Source organism: Schistocerca nitens, chromosome 4 (assembly GCF_023898315.1).
Source record: "Schistocerca nitens isolate TAMUIC-IGC-003100 chromosome 4, iqSchNite1.1, whole genome shotgun sequence".
Classification (NCBI taxonomy): Eukaryota; Metazoa; Arthropoda; class Insecta; order Orthoptera; family Acrididae; genus Schistocerca; species Schistocerca nitens.
In genome coordinates this window covers 617,588,370-617,607,180 of record NC_064617.1, presented here as the reverse complement: position 1 = coordinate 617,607,180, position 18,811 = coordinate 617,588,370, and positions in this window count along the sequence as shown.

The following is an 18,811-nucleotide window of genomic DNA, read 5'->3' as shown; positions in this document are numbered from 1 at the left end:
CTTTTCGCTTTTCACTCTTCCTTTGTCAGTGAAAATTTAGCAAAGAATCCAGAGGTGTAACTCCAGCCAGAGATAACTCCCTCTTAATCCAGGTTCTGCCAGATAACGTTATTTACGAGGTTTTTCTTTCTGTAAAATCTTTTCTTTTAATTAAAGCTTTTCAACATACATCTGATTACGATACTGCTTTTTCTGTATTATCATAATTAATTACACCTCATATAAGGCTCCAACTAAAACATCCAATGTATGTTCTCCTCTTAGTTAAATAACTACTATGGCTTCTATATGACCTCTTCAGAGGGAAGCAAAATATACTTTATTTTATTTTATAACAAAATCTAATTTACGCTAACTAGAAAAATTATTTACTAAGCTCCCTTTTTTAAGTTTATGCTGGGAAAGAGTTTGGTTTTTATTTTTTATTCCTGTGTACTCACGCTGTCTTCGAGTTCCACAGTGTTCCACTAATCAGCTAATCGATTTTTCCTGATTAGAAAAGCTTTTTGTGACCGCCACTTATACCACGTTTCTTATATAAATGAAAAGAAGGAACGGAAGAATCAATTAACTATTTATTATACACTGAGGCAACTCTCTTCTTCTTTATGTGTAAGCGTCTCACTACACAAATGTATTCCTAGCCTTAGAACGAGATTTCTGTAGACAGACGAGTGGGGTGGACATGATAGTGTCAAGACAAGATGCGCCTTTTTCTGCGTAGTCTTCTCAGAACACTTGTTTACGATATTGTCGTTGAATGTCGCTTGATGATGATTACGGTAATGGTGCCTAAATTATGTTTCGCAAAGTAACACATACTGAACTGCTGTAATCCGCGTTTAGGAACTGGTAGTCGCACTTCGAACAACTGCTACAAAAAAAGGAACGTATCTGGCAGACAACCAGGTGTACGCTTATTATGCTTTGTCCGTTAACACGAAAATTGTACGCATATGACAGTTATGTGGGTTGCAAATTTTAAGACGGAATAATACTCAAGCAACTTTATTAACATAATTTCTCTCCCATTTTTTGCAAAACATCAATTAGAATCATCTGACGTGTTAATGGTGAGTATTACCCTCACAAGCTGGTGTACAACATTCTTCTTATATCTTTGTACTCGATATCATCTCACAACTTTCACTGACGGGAATAACAAAGGAACCAGTGGAGATGCTCTTTCACTCACGGCGCACTGTTCGGAAAAAAATATGGGAAGTCTGTTTTGTTGTACGTATTTACAGAACTGACTATACACGTAGAGTCTAGATACGTAGAAACGCTGTCTGGTCACGCCTTACTTCTCACGTTACCCCAAGAGAAGGTATTTTGCGAGGTAACTCAGCGAACAATTTCTACCGGAAAAAGTTAAGACGTATTTTATTCCGATAAATTACAAAACAACTCTTATCCCTAGATTTCCTCATTTATTCTGAGCATCCCATTTTCCACTCTAGTTCAGAGAATGCTCCTCGGAAATCAATCGCTCCTTCCACGCGTAGCGTTTATCGTGGCAACATCTCTAAGCAAAGTGGTTGGAAATGAAGGAAAAAAAAATTATCGTGTTCTCCGGTTGTTTGTTTGAAAACACAGTATTCAAAACTACAACTCATTGCTGGCGAAATATATTGTATCGAAATGAGATTCTGGAGTAATGTCAAATAGTACCCTTAAAAAACTTCAAGTTGAGCTACCTTTGCAACAAGCCATATAGCTACACTATGTGGTCAAAAGTATCAGGACACCTGGCTGAAAATGACTTACAAGTTCGTGGCGCCCTCCATCGGTAATGCTGGAATTCAATATGGTGTTAGCCCACCCTTATCCTTGATGACAGCTTCCACCCCTCCTGGCACACGTCGTTCAATCAGGTGCTGGAAGATTTCTTGGGGAGTGGCAGCCCATTCTTCACGGAATGCTGCACTCAGGAAAGGTATCGACGTCGGTCGGTGAGCCCTGACACGAAGTCGGCGTTCCAAAACATCCAAAGGTGTTCTATAGGATTCAGTTCAGGAGTCCGTGCAGGCCAGTCCATTAAAGGGATGTTATTGTCTCGTAACCACTCCGCCACAGGCCGAGCATTATGAACAGGTGCTCGATCGTGTTGAGAGATGCAATCGCCAATTGCTCTTCAACAGTGGGAGGCACGAAGATGCTTAAAACATCAATGCAGGCCTGTGCTGTGATAGTGCCACGTAAAACAATAAGAGGTGAAAGCCCCCTACATGAAAAACACGCACACACCATAACACCACCGCCTCCGAATTTTACTGTTGGCAATAACACTTTGGCAGATGAAGTTCACCGGGCATTCGCCATACTCACATCCTGCCATCGGATTGCCACAATGTGTACCGTGATTCGTCACTCCACACAACGTTCTTCCACTGTTCAATCGTCCAATGTTTACGCTCCTTGCACCATGCGAGGCGTCGCTTGGCACTTACCGGTGTGATGTGTGGCTTATGAGCAGCCGCTCGACCGTGATATCCAAGTTATCTCACCTTCAGCCTAACTATCATAGTACTTGCAATCCTCATGAAGTTTGAAATTCCTGTGTGATGGTCTGGATAGATGTCTGCGTATTACACATTAAGACCCTCTTCGACTGTCGGCGGTCGCTGTCAGTCAACAGACGAGGTCGGCTTGTACGCTTTTGTGCTGTACGTGTCCCTTCACGTTTCCACTTCAATATCACATCAGAAACAGTGGACCCAGGGAAGTTTAGGAGTGTGGAAATCGCGCGTACAGACGTATGACAGATGTGACACCAAATCACCTGACCACGTTCCAAGTCCGTGAGTTCCGCAAGGCGCCCCATTCTGCTCTCTCAAGATGTCTAATAACTACTGTGGTCGCTGATATGGAGTACCTGACAGTAGGTGGCAGCATAATACACCTAATATGAAAAACGTATGTTTTTGGGGGTGTCCGGATACTTTTGGCCACACAGTGTATATGTAGCATAGTTCCATTGAAATGATTTTTTGTGATCACAGAAATACTTTATGCTTACCGCATACATAGTGTGAAATTTAAACGTTTCTCATGCAGACGGATTGATTGTTTTCTAAGATGGTTCGTAAATAACGCGTTGTGTCATATGGCACAGTAGAGAAGAAAACAAACAGTCTGGGTATGAAAAACGTGACAACACAGAAAAATATGTTCGAGTATCTGGTGGTGGTTTTATTCCTACTATGAATTAGTGATACATAAAACAATATATGTTACTGGGATTGGTTTTGGTTCTTTTCCCGCTGTAATATTAAGATCGTCATGAATCAATCAAGTCTTAACGGCTGAGACAAAATTACATCGTTACTGAGTTAATGTTTAGTGACAAATCATATTACAATTATCAACGGTGTTTCTGTAAACGGTACGGGTTTATGTGTCTTTCTCTTAAACATATAGGGTGTTACAAAAAGGTACGGCCAAACTTTCAGGAAACGTTCCTCACACACAAATAAAGAAAAGCTTAATTTCCATGTTAGAGTTCATTTTAGTTTCGTCAGTATGTACTGTACTTCTTCGATTCACCACCAGTTGGTCCAATTGAAGGAAGGTAATGTTGACTTCGGTGCTTGTGTTGACATGTGACTCATTGCTCTACACTACTAGCATCAAGCACATCAGTACATAGCATCAACAGGTTAGTGTTCATCACGAACGTGGTTTTGCAGTCAGTGCAATGTTTACAAATGCGGAGTTGGCAGTTGCCCATTAGATGTATGGATTAGCACGGGGCAATAGCCGTGGCGCGGTACGTTTGTATCGAGACAGATTTCCAGAACGAAGGTGTCCCGACAGGAAGACGTTCGAAGCAATTCATCGGCGTCTTAGGGAGCACGGAACATTCCAACCTATGACTCACGACTGGGGAAGACCTAGAACGACGAGGACACCAGCAATGGACGAGGCAATTCTTCGTGCAGTTGACGATAACCCTAATGTCAGCGTCAGAGAAGTTTCTGCTGTACAAGGTAACGTTGACCACGTCACTGTATGGAGAGTGCTACGGGAGAACCAGTTGTTTCCGTACCATGTACAGCGTGTGTAGGCACTATCAGCACCTGATTGGCCTCCACAGGTACACTTCTGCGAATGGTTCATCCAACAATGTGTCAATCCTCATTTTAATGCAAATGTTCTCTTTACGGATGAGGCTTCATTCCAACGTGAACAAATTGTAAATTTTCACAATCAGCATGTGTGGGCTGACGAGAATCCGCTCACAATTGTGCAATCACGTCATCAACACAGATTTTCTGTGAACGTTTGGGCAGGCATTTTTGGTAATGTCTTGATTGGGCCCCATGTTCTTCCACCTACGCTCAATGGAGCACGTTATCATGATTTCATACGGGATACTCTACCTATGCTGCTATAACATGTGCCTTTACAAGTACTACACAACATGTGGTTCATGCACGATGGAGCTCCTGCACATTTCAGTCGAAGTGTTCGTACGCTTCTCAACAACAGATTCGGTGACCGATGGATTGGTAGAGGAGGACCAATTCCATGGCCTCCACGCTCTCCTGACCTCAACCCTCTTGACTTTCATTTATGGGGGCATTTGAAAGCTCTTGTCTACGCAACCCCGGTACTAAATGTAGAGACTCTTCGCGCTCGTATTGTGGACGGCTGTGATACAATACGCCATTCTCCAGGGCTGCATCAGCGCATCAGGGATTCCATGCGACGGAGGGTGGATGCATGTATCCCCGCTAACGGAGGACATTCTGAATATTTCCTGTAACCAAGTGTTTGAAGTCACGCTGGTACGTTTGGTTGCTGTTTCCATTCCATGATTAATGTGATTTGAAGAGAAGTAATAAAATGAGCTCTAACATGGAAAGTAAGCGTTTCCGGACACGTGTCCACGTAACATATTTTCTTTCTTTGTGTGTGAGGAATGTTTCCTGAAAGTTTGACGTACCTTTTGTAACACCCTGTATAAGTCAATATACCGAAGTGCGTGAACTATTATTTACTTTTGAAAACAGCAGAAATAATTTCGGTTTATATTCAAAGTAAAAGGAATCAATAAATTAATGCAAAGTGTATGCCTTTCTTTCTTACAATACAGATCACAAGAACATCTAGATACTACATCTTAGTGATTCAATACCTAAATGAATTAGTCGCATTCCTCCCCCTCCTCCTCCTCGCATTCTTCTGACGTAGGTCTTTTCTTGTTGGGACAATGACACCACAGGATAGCTGGCGCACCACGAATCCAATTTCATACCGTGTTAATATTTCCCTTACAAGTTTAGCACCATTTTGCCAAACTATATTCTTCTGGCAAGACCGTTTGATAGCCTCCTGTGCTTTTCGACGCATCGGTATCCCATCTTGCAAGTGTACATGTGGCTCACCAAGCAACTTTGTGAAGCGAGGGGCGAACGGCTGTGATTACGTGGACATTTCAATTTGTTTGCCAGTCATAAACGGACGATCAGAGGAATTTTGAAGGGTGTTCACCTCTACTGCTGCAGTTTCCTTTATAAAGGAAAATGCCATCGGCGGTCTGACTACCGTCGTGATTTTTGCATACAGCATTGAATTGTGTTCGGTGCTATATTTCGACACGGGCGACGGTGGACGCGTAATCTGAAAGTTACTGGTTGCAGTAACTGACACAAATAGTGGCCGTTTAGACTGAACGTAGGTACTCACAGAAGAATTCAACATTAAACATTCATAACCTCCGTTGGATCCGAAATATTTTGTGCGATACCTACAATCAGTAAAATTTCCGGAACGAATTTTCACTCTGCAGCGAAGTGTGCACCAGTCTGGACGTTCCTGGAAGATTAAAAGTGTGTACAGTACCGTGATTCAAACCTGGAATCTTTGTTTAACTGCTCTACCGATTTATTCTGGATAGCTCAGTCGGTAAAGCAGTTGCCCGCGAAGGCAGAGGTTCCTGTTTGCTGCGAGACGGTGCCTCACGGCGGGCTATTAACGAAGGCACGGGCATATGGAATAAGTTCTCAGATACCCGAGTGCCTCGAAGACTTCTTAAATAATACAACCCAGTATGGTGTCCTCGGCGGCGAGTGCTCATCAGAGACAACGATATCGTGAGAAGTGCCCCAGGGAAGTATGATAGGACCATTGTTGTTCTCTGTATGGATAAATGATATTGCACACAGAGCGGGCAGTAATCTGCGGTTGTTTTTTTCATGATGCCATGGTGCATGGTAAGGTGTCGAATGATTGTAGGAAGATACAAGACGACTTAGACACAATTTCCAGTGGCAGCTAGCCCTAAATGTGGAAAAATGTAAGTTAATGCGGATGAATAGGAATATCAAACCTGTAATGTTCATATAGAGTATTACTAGTGTCTTGTTTGACACAGTCAAGTCGTTTAACTATATGGGCGTATTGTTTCAAAGCGATATGTGGTGAAACGAGCATGTGAAAACTGTGGTAGTGAAGGTGGATGATCGACCTCGGTTTATTGGGAGAATTTTAGGAAAGATTGGTTCATTTGTAAAGAAGACTGCATGTAGGACACGGGTGCGACCTATTCGTGAGTACTGCTCGAGTGTTTGGGATTCATATCAGGTAACATTGAAGGAAGACATCGAAGCAATTCAGAGGCGTTGGCTAGGTTTGTTACCGGTAGGTTCGAGCAACACGTAAGTGTACGGAGAAGCTTCGGGAACTCAAATAGAAATGAAGGCGACGTTCTTTTCGAGAAACACTATTGAGAAAATATAGAGAACCTGCATTTGAAGCTGACTGTTGCCACACACATCGCGAATAAGGACCACGAAGATAAGATACGAGAAATTAGGGGTCGTACGGTGGCGTACAGACAGTCATTTTCCCCTCGCTCTGTTTGCGAGTGGAACAGGGGGGGTGGGGGATATGACAAGTAGTGGTAAAGAATATCCTCCGCCATGCATCGTACGGTGGCTTGTGGAGTACTTATATACATGTAAATGCAGTTATCGAGGATAGAGGCTGGAGTATCTATATAGGTGTAGATCTAGATGTCTCAGTCGGTACAATGTCTGAACGTATCTCCGCTGACACATAAGGAGATTTCAGGTCGCTAATTTACGAGTGGAATTTCAAGCACCAGATGATGATTGAGTCATGTCTAGGACACAACTGCCGTAGGCCTGCAATGTCCACACTACGTGGTCCAACAGTGTGTCCTCATGACGAAATAACTGGCACACCGTGGAGCGGTTTTGCTTTGGGTTGTAGGTGGTACAAATTTCTTGACGGACACCAAGAGGACGTTGATATTAACGACTTTTTTATGTTGCGGGTTAGCGTAAATCACAAGTCAACCGGGTCTGCGAAGTGGTTTAGTTTGTGTTCTTTTTAAAGTATTCATATTGTGCAAGTTTCACTGAATTTGAAAATTTGGAGGTACTGTAGTTATTACACTCCTGGAAATTGAAATAAGAACACCGTGAATTCATTGTCCCAGGAAGGGGAAACTTTATTGACACATTCCTGGGGTCAGATACATCACATGATCACACTGACAGAACCACAGGCACATAGACACAGGCAACAGAGCATGCACAATGTCGGCACTAGTACAGTGTATATCCACCTTTTGCAGCAATGCAGGCTGCTATTCTCCCATGGAGACGATCGTAGAGATGCTGGATGTAGTCCTGTGGAACGGCTTGCCATGCCATTTCCACCTGGCGCCTCAGTTGGACCAGCGTTCGTGCTGGACGTGCAGACCGCGTGAGACGACGCTTCATCCAGTCCCAAACATGCTCAATGGGGGACAGATCCGGAGATCTTGCTGGCCAGGGTAGTTGACTTACACCTTCTAGAGCACGTTGGGTGGCACGGGATACATGCGGACGTGCACTGTCCTGTTGGAACAGCAAGTTCCCTTGCCGGTCTAGGAATGGTAGAACGATGGGTTCGATGACGGTTTGGATGTACCGTGCACTATTCAGTGTCCCCTCGACGATCACCAGTGGTGTACGGCCAGTGTAGGAGATCGCTCCCCACAGCATGATGCCGGGTGTTGGCCCTTTGTGCCTCGGTCGTATGCAGTCCTGATTGTGGCGCTCACCTTCACGGCGCCAAACACGCATACGACCATCATTGGCACCAAGGCAGAAGCGACTCTCATCGCTGAAGACGACACGTCTCCATTCGTCCCTCCATTCACGCCTGTCGCGACACCACTGGAGGCGGGCTGCACGATGTTAGGGCGTGAGCGGAAGACGGCCTAACGGTGTGCGGGACCGTAGCCCAGCTTCATGGAGACGGTTGCGAATGGTCCTCGCCGATACCCCAGGAGCAACAGTGTCCCTAATTTGCTGGGAAGCGGCGGTGCGGTCCCCTACGGCACTGCGTAGGATCCTACAGTCTTGGCGTGCATCCGTGTGTCGCTGTGGTCCGGTCCCAGGTCGACGGGCACGTGCACCTTCCGCCGACCACTGGCGACAACATCGATGTACTGTGGAGACCTCACGCCCCACGTGTTGAGCAATTCGGCGGTACGTCCACCCGGCCTCCCGCATGCCCACTATACGCCCTCGCTCAAAGTCCGTCAACTGCACATACGGTTTACGTCCACGCTGTCGCGGCATGCTACCAGCGTTAAAGACTGCGATGGAGCTCCGTATGCCACGGCAAACTGGCTGACACTGACGGCGGCGGTGCACAAATGCTGTGCAGCTAGCGCCATTCGACGGCCAACACCGCGGTTCCTGGTGTGTCCGCTGTGCCGTGCGTGTGATCATTGCTTGTACAGCCCTTTCGCACTGTCCGGAGGGTGGGTCTGACACACCGGTGTCAATGTGTTCTTTTTTCCATTTCCAGGAGTGTATAAGGGCATTCTAATTACCTAACTGTTGGGCGTAACAAGCTAGTCACGCCACACTGAGGAGGAAGCCGAAAGGCACGCGTACACACACGCCGACTGGCGTCAAGTCTGGAACTGGATACGTATTGAATACTATAAAGAAAATACGTATCTTTGGAATATACTTAACTTTTAATCAATCCTTGTGATACATCTCTCTTGACTATACAAATGAGACTCGTAAGATACATGCACTGTGACAATTGGCGCCTTGCTAAGTCGTAGCCATTAACTTAGCTGAAGGCTATTCTAACTGTCTCTCGGCAAATGAGAGCAAAGGCTTCGTCCGTATAGCGCTAGCAACGTCGCCGTACAACTGGGGCGAGTTCTCGTACGTCTCTCGAGACCTGCCGTGTGGTGGCGCTCGGTCTGCGATCACACAGTGACGACACGCGGGTCCGACATGTACTAATGGACCGCGGCCGATTTAAGCTACCACCTAGCAAGTGTGGTGTCTGGCAGTGACACCACATTCCTCCCCCGCAAATCGGCGAACGGTCGTGTTATAAGGCTTCCGTCCGCCGTGGGGAGGACTCCATGTTGACGTATGCGATGAGGTGGGGAGCCTAACAACAGGCGAGGCTGTGCCACCCGCACCCGGCCATTCGGTCCGAGGGGAGCTAGGAAACGCCTGAAAACCTAGTCCAGGGTGCACGTCAACATGCGGTGTATGCGCCCGTAGAGAGACAGGAGGGGCCGAAGGGTCGACCTCCATGTGGTCGGGGCACCCGACGGGCGAAGACGACATCTGGTCCGGAGCGGGCAAGAGTTCCATGGCGGAGGACATCTGGTCACGGGAAGCGAGCGGCGGCACGTGACCCAGGGAGGCGCTGGGCGGCTGCCGCGAAGCGTCTACTGCGGGCGGCGCCGGCGGCGGCTGCGGCGGCTGCGGCTGCGGTGGCGGCGCGACGCCATGAGGCAAAGTGGAAGGCAGCGTCGGTAACACCTGGGGATGAGGCGGGCCAGTAGATGGGTCCCCAGGGCGCTGACCGGACGGCACCGTCGCTGAAAGCAGACGGCGAGCGGCAGAACCCAGGCGACGACAGAGGCGCAGCTGATTGAGATGCCGACGCACCTCACCAGAGGCCCCCAAAACCAAATACATCACACGGCCAAGGCAGCGAAGAATGCGCCCTGCGAGCCAACGCCGTGAACCGCGATAGTTGCGATAGAAAACAACGTCGCCAGGAGCAAAAGCAGTAGTCTGCCGTTGCACTGGAACCTGATGTGGCAGAAGCAGCAAAGACATCAAGGTTCGATGAGGACGACCATGGAGCAACGCAGCCGGCGAGCGACCATCGCGGGGCTGAGAGCGATACGAAGACAAAAAGAGCAACAATGCGTCCTCCCTAGAATGCTACTCTTTCAACTTCAACATCTGTGACTTGAAAGTCCGGACCAATCGTTCAGCGGCACCGTTTGACTGAGGCGAAAACGGCGCGGATGTCAGATGTTGAATACCATTGGCCTTGCAGAATGACTGAAATTCTGCGGACATTAATTGTGGGCCATTGTCGGAAACAATAGTCTGGGGAAGACCTTCAATGCAAAAAATAGCGGACAACGCTTGGATTGTGGCAGATGACGTCGTGGAAGACATCCGGACAACAAAAGGAAAATTACTGAAGGAATCCACCACAACCAACCATCGAGCATTCCAGAATGGACCAGCAAAAGCGATGTGCAAGCGTTGCCAAGGGGAAGTGGCTGTCGGCCATGCAAAGAATTTCCGCGGCGGGGCGGAGTGTTGTTCGGCACACGCCACGCAAGAAGAGCACATATTCGTAATCGCAGCATCGATTCCGAACCAAGTACAGTGCTGACGAGCAAGTTGTTTCGTACGCACTATACCCCAATGTCCTTGGTGAAGAAGCCGTAAGACAGAGGACTGTAACGAACGTGGGACTACGACTCTGGATTGATCATTATCAGAACGCAACAACAAAACACCACGTCGTACAAAAAGTCTCTCCTTGTGAGCAAAAAATCGGCGAACCAGCGGATCCTCGATCCGTGACTTTGACAAGGGCCATTGCGTAGCAACAAAACGCAAAACAGTAGCAAGGACAGGGTCAGCAGCTGTGGCTGTAGCGACACGACGAAAATCAATCGGAAACGATTCGACCACGTCATCGGTTTCCGAATCAATGAACATGCAAGCAAGTTCGGAAGAATCGAATGCTTTATCCTCAGCAACAGGCAAACGGGACAATGCATCAGCGTTTCCGTGCTTAGCAGTGGACCGATACAAGATATCGTAGCGGTACTGCGAGAGAAAAAGAGACCAGCGAATGAATTTCTGTGCTGTACGTGGAGGTACAGGCTTGTTCGGATGAAAAAGCGATGTCAAAGGTTTGTGGTCGGTGATGATGGTAAAGTGACGACCATACAAGAAATCATGGAACTTAGTAACACCAAACACGAGAGCTAAAGCTTCTTTCTCTATCTGGGAATAATTGCGTTGCGCAGACGAGAGTAATTTCGAAGCAAAGGCAATAGGACGATCATGCGACCCATCTTTGTGCGCAAGCACAGCACCGATCCCGAAATCCGATGCATCTACCATCAACAAAAGGGGTTTCTGGGGATCGAATGGCGTAAGGCAAGTATGTGAAAGCAACGCCGATTTCAACTGGCGAAAGGCGCGTTCGCATTCCGTCGTCCAGACGAACGGAACACCTTTACGGCGTAAGCGATGAAGCGGAGCTGAAATGGAAGAACCGCGCAGCACAAACCTGGCATAGTAGTTAATTTTTCCCAACACACTCTGGAGCTGTTTCAAGTTCTGTGGCGAAGGCAACTCTTGTATGGCACGGAGGTGCTCTGGACTCGAATGTATTCCTTGGGCATTTATGACATGTCCCAGATATGGTAAGTCGTGAGCAAAAAACACACATTTGTCCTTCCTCAAGCGAAGACCATTTTGTCGTAAGACCTGAAATAACGTTCGTAGGTTGGCTAAATGTTCGGCGTCTGTCTTTCTGGAGATCACAATATCGTCCAGATAGTTCGCAGCAGTAGGGACCGACGCACAAACAGTTTGTAAATATTGCTGAAACAATGCAGGGGCGGATGCACACCCGAAAGGCAGTCTTTTGAATCGGTACAATCCAAGATGCGTGTTAACCACCAAGATGCTCTGGGATTCTTCGTCCACTGGTATTTGCAAGTACGCATCTGCTAGGTCCAATTTCGAAAAGTATTTACCCGGGCAAAGTTTATCAAAAAGATCTTCTGGGCGGGGCAAAGGAAAAGTTGCAGTCACAAGTTGTGGATTCACAGTTCCTTGAAGTCCACGCAAAGTCTCAATTTTCCGGAAGGTTTTGGCAAAATTACTAAGGGTGAGGACCAGAGAGAAGCCTGCACACGTTCAATTACACCTTGTGATTCTAAATCGTTTAATGTTCTTGCGACCTCATCATGCAATGCGTGGGGAACATTGCGCACTCTGAAAAATTTCGGTTGCGCGTTCACTTTCAGTTCCAAATGTGCTTCATAGTTCTTAGCGCAACCAAGGCCCGGTGCAAAAATGTCTGCAAATTCTTCACAAAGACTAGAAACACTGGCTGAAGGCACAGTCTGGTTCACTGATAGGACCTGATTTACTATAGACAAGTTAAACAACTGAAATAAATCTAAACCAAACAAGTTCACTGCCGTACAAGAACGAAAAACGTAAAATGACACAAGTTTTGTTTGTCCCTTGTATGTGGCAAGAAGGCTGCACTGTCCTAACACAGGTATCTGCTGTCCTAAATAACTATTGAGCTGAACATTTGCGGCACGCAACGGAGGCTTGCCCAGCTGTTTGTACGTGTCTTGATTGAGCAATGAAACTGCAGCTCCGGTATCGAGCTGGAATGGTATCACTTTGCCTCCAAAGTCTAAGTCTACAAAAAGTTTATTGTCCTGCTGACGACAAGAGCGACTTTCACGTGCAATTTGAACTGATACAGGTACAGAAGCACTTGCGACTTTACGGGAGTTCCGGCGACGTCGACGCACACTTTGTGCGGGACGAACACAGTCACTGTTAGATAAAGTGGCACTGGACGGGGTGGAATTAACGACATGAATGTCCATGGGCGAAGGTCCACGAGCCTGATCGTCCCTGGTTCGATTCCAGCGCGAAGCAAAGGGCCTGGAATGGTTTTGATTGTCTGATCTTAGCTTTTTCTGGCAAACACTTTGAACATGTCCTTTCTTATGACAGTAAAAGCAAATAGCTTGGCGTGACGGGCAATTGTCACGCGAATGTCTAGTTGCACACCGCGGGCATGATTTGAGCACGGCATTGGCCTGCTTACGCGGCACACGTGTTTGCGAGCTAGGCTGCAGCTGCTCGGACGTGCGCGAGGGCCGTTTAACGTCCCGTGCTGCGCGCCCGGCGGGCCGGTTAATGTGACACACTGCTGGCGAAGTTTCAAATGATTCCTGAGCAAAGTCAAGTGTGTCTTGCCTATCCAATATGTCTATCACTTGTTGAAGGGAGGGATTAACTAGTTTCAAAATCTGTTCCCGTATGCGAACATCAGAAACGTTCTGCGCTATTGCATCACGCACCATAGTATCTGAATACGGAAGTCCACATTCACATGCAAAATCACAATCCCTAGTAAGTCCTTGCAATGTTGCAACCCACTCCCTATTAGTCTGACCGGCCATACGTTTGGTACGAAAGAACGTATACCTTTTGGCAACTACATTAACTGTTTCTTTGAAATAGGCATCTAAAGCAGACAAAATTTCTTCGTGGGACAGAGTTGCTACGTCGCGTCGGGGAAACAATTTCACTATCACACGGTAGGTGGAGACACCGACACAAGAAAGCAAAAACGGCTGCCGCTCATTACCTTGAATTCTGTAGGCGGCTAGATGAAATCCAAACCGGCATGACCATTCTGACCACGTTCCTTGCGTTGAATCAAAATGATGGAAGGATGGTGCAACAGCGTGTTGTGGCTGCGGTAGCGATGAAGCGGCGGCGGCCGCATCGTGTTGCAGTGCACGTTGACCCTGGATGAGCTGTCCAAGGGCATCCAATAACGCCTGCGTCTGCTGATTCTGCAAGCGATAAAATTCGGACAGTACATCTGGAGAATGTGGCGAAGCCATGACACAAATAATTCAGAGCAAACCAAGTAGAAAGAACCCGATCCTGTAATCCTCGTGGTCAATCTTTTGTGACGTAACAAGCTAGTCACGCCACACTGAGGAGGAAGCCGAAAGGCACGCGTACACACACGCCAACTGGCGTCAAGTCTGGAACAGGATACGTATTGAATACTATAAATAAAATACGTATCTTTGGAATATACTTAACTTTTAATCAATCCTTGTGATACATCTCTCTTGACTATACAAATGAGACTCGTAAGATACATGCACTGTGACAATTGGCGCCTTGCTAAGTCGTAGCCATTAACTTAGCTGAAGGCTATTCTAACTGTCTCTCGGCAAATGAGAGCAAAGGCTTCGTCCGTATAGTCGCTAGCAACGTCGCCGTACAACTGGGGCGAGTTCTCGTACGTCTCTCGAGACCTGCCGTGTGGTGGCGCTCGGTCTGCGATCACACAGTGACGACACGCGGGTCCGACATGTACTAATGGACTGTGGCCGATTTAAGCTACCACCTAGCAAGTGTGGTGTCTGGCAGTGACACCACACTAACGATAAGTTGATCAAATTTCTGCTTTTGCTATACAGGCCTGTCTCCCTCAAATAGTGATTTGCATCAGAGAGGTCCTACATTATTATTATTATTTTCGATTATTCCCATTTAAGAGAGCGTTTGAACTTGAATTCCTTTATGATGATTGTTTATGTTTTTTCTGAGCCCAAATTTTCTTCATGTGTTCACTGTGTTGTTTCTTTCGCTCCGCTGTCCATTTGCATCCTGGTCTCTTCTGTGTTGTGGTGTCAAATTTATGTTTTTTGATGATGTTCCTGAATTCAGTTCCATTTTCTGCATCGTTTACTGTTATTTGTGGTTGTCTGAGGTGCTCTTCAACTTCTTTTATCCATTTTGTTTTTCCCCTGCCTGAGTTGATGACTGTAAGAATTCGCTTTGAAATTCTGTTTTCATTCATCCTGCGGATATGTCCGTAGAACTGCATTCTTCTTTTCCTTATTGTATCCATAATCTTGTCTGTGTATTTATATAATTGTGATGTTGGTCTCTTTTTCCAGATTCCTTGCTCTTGTATTGGGCCAAAAATCTTCCTGAGAATTTTCCTTTCTTGTTTCTCTATTTCTTTGATTTTAGTTTGCCCACCTATTTGTGTTGTTTCAGATGCATACAGTGCCTCCGGAAGTACGACACTGTTGTAGTGCCTCAATTTTGCGTTAATGGATATGGGCTTTTTGTTATAATAGTTCCACGTGAGTTTATATGCTTTCTGTAGTTTTTTTATTCTTTCCTCGTTGGCCTTTAGGTTGATCCCTGATGGCTGGATGATTTTTTCCAGGTATTTAAAATGTGGTACTTGTACGATTTTTTAGGCAATTTGTCTTGTGGCACTCTTTCTATGTACTGGGTTTTCTCATATGAGATTTGCAGGCCAGTTCTTTCTGCAATTTCGTGTAACTTCTCTATGGCGTTAGTGGCTTCTTTTCTATTATTTGTGAGGATTGCAAGGTCATCTGCAAAAGCTAAACACTTCACATTGAATCTATTATCTTTTCTAATGCCAATTTGGATTCCTTTGACTTCTTTTTCCCATGTCCTGATGATTTTTTCAAGAATGATATTAAAGAGTAATGGTGAAAGTCCGTCACGTTGTCGCACTCCAGTTTGGATTACAAATGGTTCTGAGATATCCCCCATAAATTTAACCTTGGAGACTGTGTCAGTTAATGTTTCCTGAATGATTACTCTTGTTTTTCTGTCAATGCTGAATTCTTCCAGCGTCTTGCAGAGCACTACTCTGTCTATTGAGTCGTAGGCCTTTTTAAAATCTACAAAAGTAACCACTGTGTTTCGGGTGTTTCTCATCTGGAGAATCATTTTCAGATTCCAGATCTGCTCTATGCATGATCGTTCCTTGCGAAAACCAGCCTGGCATTCTCCTATTTGTGGGTCAGCTTGTTCTTCTAATCTATTCATGAGAACTTTTGATAGGATTTTATATGTGACCGGTACGAGTGAGATGCCCCTGTAATTATTTGGTTCAGTTTTGTCCCCTTTTTTGTGGAGTGGATGTATGAGTGCGCATTTCCATTCAGCTGGGATCTGTTCTGTTTCCCAAATGTTTAATATGATTTTGTGAATTTTTCCTGTTAATCTTTCATCATTTAGTTTCCATAGTTCTGCAATAATTCCATCTTCTCCTGGGGCTCTATTGTTTTTCAGTGTCTTGATAATTTCTACTATTTCGTTGATGGTTGGCGGTTTAGCGTCAGGATTTGGTGTGGACGTCTCGTAGTGAATGTCCTCTGTAGGTCGTTCGCAGTTGAGAAGTTTGTTGAAACAGTCTGCGAGGATTTGGCAGTTATTCTTCGTGTTAGTTTCTAGTGAACCATCCGGTTTCTTGATGCAAAGATTGGGTGGCTGGTATCCTGCAATATGTTCTTTAAACGTCTTATAAAAATTCCTGGTGTTGTTCTTCTTAAAGTCTTGTTCTATCTCATCTAATCGCCGTTTGTCATAATTTCTTTTTTTCCCTCCGAATAGTTTTCGATGTTTGTTTTCGGATTACTAGAAATTGTGGCCATTTTTCTGATGTTTTGTGACTATTGAAGTTTTTCCAGGCATTGGTCCTTTCTTCTATTGCTTGGTCACATATTATATTCCACCACCTGTGTTTTCTCCTTCTCGGGGGTTGACCCAATTTCATTGTGGATTTGAGGACGTCCACAAGTTCTGTCCAGTTTGTGGTGTTTGTCTGACTAATTTCCTGTAAGATGTTTCCTTGTTGAGTTTTATGTATTCGGGGTCTTGTCTCAGCACTTTGTTTAGTTTTGGCTTTTTCTATTGGGTTGTAATCTGGTCTTTATCTGAGTCAAAAAATCCTCTTCTCGTTTTCACATTCAGAATTTCTGCTGTGTTACTCTTGGAGATGGCCACATGGTCTATCTGGAATTCACCCAACATTGTGTTGGGCGACTTCCAAGTATACAGTTTCTTGTTGGGTTTTTTGAATTGTGTTGACATAATTACGAGGCCAAAATTTTCGCAAAAGCTTATCAATCTTTCCCCATTCTTGTTAGTTCTCTTGTGAGCTGTATGGATTCCGGTGATTTTCCTGTATTTTTTTCTCTTTACCTAATTGTGCGTTAAAGTCGCCTAACAAGATTATTACATGGTGTTTGGCAATTTTGTTTGTCGTCTCTTCAAGGTCATTCCAGAAGTCATCCACTTTCTGGCGGTTCTTCTTGTTATAGTTATTTGTGGGTGCGTGTGCGTTGATCAAGGTATATGCTTTGTTGGCCGATTTGACGGAGAGCGTTAATATACGTTCTGAGGCAGACTGGAAGTCAATGACAGAGTCACTGATAGATTTGTGGACTGCAAATACTGTGCCAAACTGTTTGAGTCCTTTCTCATTAGTTTTAACTGCTGGTTTTCCTTTGTAGATCCTGTAGTTGTCTGTATCAACTCAGAGGTCCTACATTAGTATTTGTTTAATTTTTTTCTAATTTTGGTACTCTTTTTGGCTTTTACCCAAACGTCTTATTAATCATTGCATTCCGTTGAATATATACGTAGAAATGACACATCATACAATTATTCCTAGTAATGTTCTCAATATCACACGCACACACACACACACACAACACGAAATACTTATAGCGACGTTCCCCAACGTATCGATAATAAAGACTTGATAAAACTAGGGTTCAATCTAAGTTGTAACAAAGAGTGAGCGTGGTATCCCGAACCATGCTAAGAATAATACTACGCCCCGAACTATTCTACGTAACATTTCTCCACACATGTACGCAGTCATGTCTCTCGAGTCACTTTCAATTCTTTGTGTGTTATATTTCAATTTACAGCTTCGAGGACTTCACTGTTACTCTTACGTCTATACCACTGGCAATAAGAGGCAGTTTTTAAAGTTCATTGGATTCATTACAAATTACTTTTCCATCGAGTTACGGTGTAAAGTCAGCGCTGGCACGCCAGTCGGGATCGACAGGAAAGAGAAGGCTGTGAGAACAGGTCAGCCAAACGCACGCTGACTGACCTCCCCCCATGACGACAATGTGACAGCAGCGGCCCCTAGGTGAAGACGACATAAACACCGCGCCCGACTTGTTCAAATGGTTCAAATAGCTCTAAGCACTATGGGACTTAACATCTGAGGTCATTCGTCGCGTAGACTTAAAACTAATTGAACCTAATGTTGCACCCATATGCAGTAAGCGTTGCTTCACGCAGTGGAGAATGGCAAAACAGAGGCACGCTGGCGACTGAGGCGTTGCGAAGTAGGCAAGCACAGATAGCCTTGCGGACAGCAGCAGTCTACTGACAGACTGACGCAAGGACGCACACAGACCGAGTGTCGAGCAAAGCCTGGAGAGTGCTGAGTAAGCGGAAGTGAGGCCAGCACGCTAAGTTACACTGCAATATACTGTGGGAGTAATAACAAAAAGCTACCACCGAGGGTAAAAAACGTCCTCCTGCCGGATATAAATAGCGGAGAGCAGGCAGCAATAGACAGAAGCCATTAGGAAGTAGTTCAGATCTGAGGACGGATTTGGTCTGTGTCCGAATGTTCAATCTTCATAGGTGACGATTCCGGAAGTCTGTTCCAACACCAATGGGTGCTGCTAGCTAATCCGTATGTTCCAAAAGGGAGAACCAAGAAGTTCACAAACAAGTACCAGGTAGTGGAAATGACATCACCTGTCAATGTAAAATTACAATTGCCTACCAAGACAACGGTCGTTCACGTTTGTGGAGTTAGGCCGTTCCAGGGGGTAGTAGAT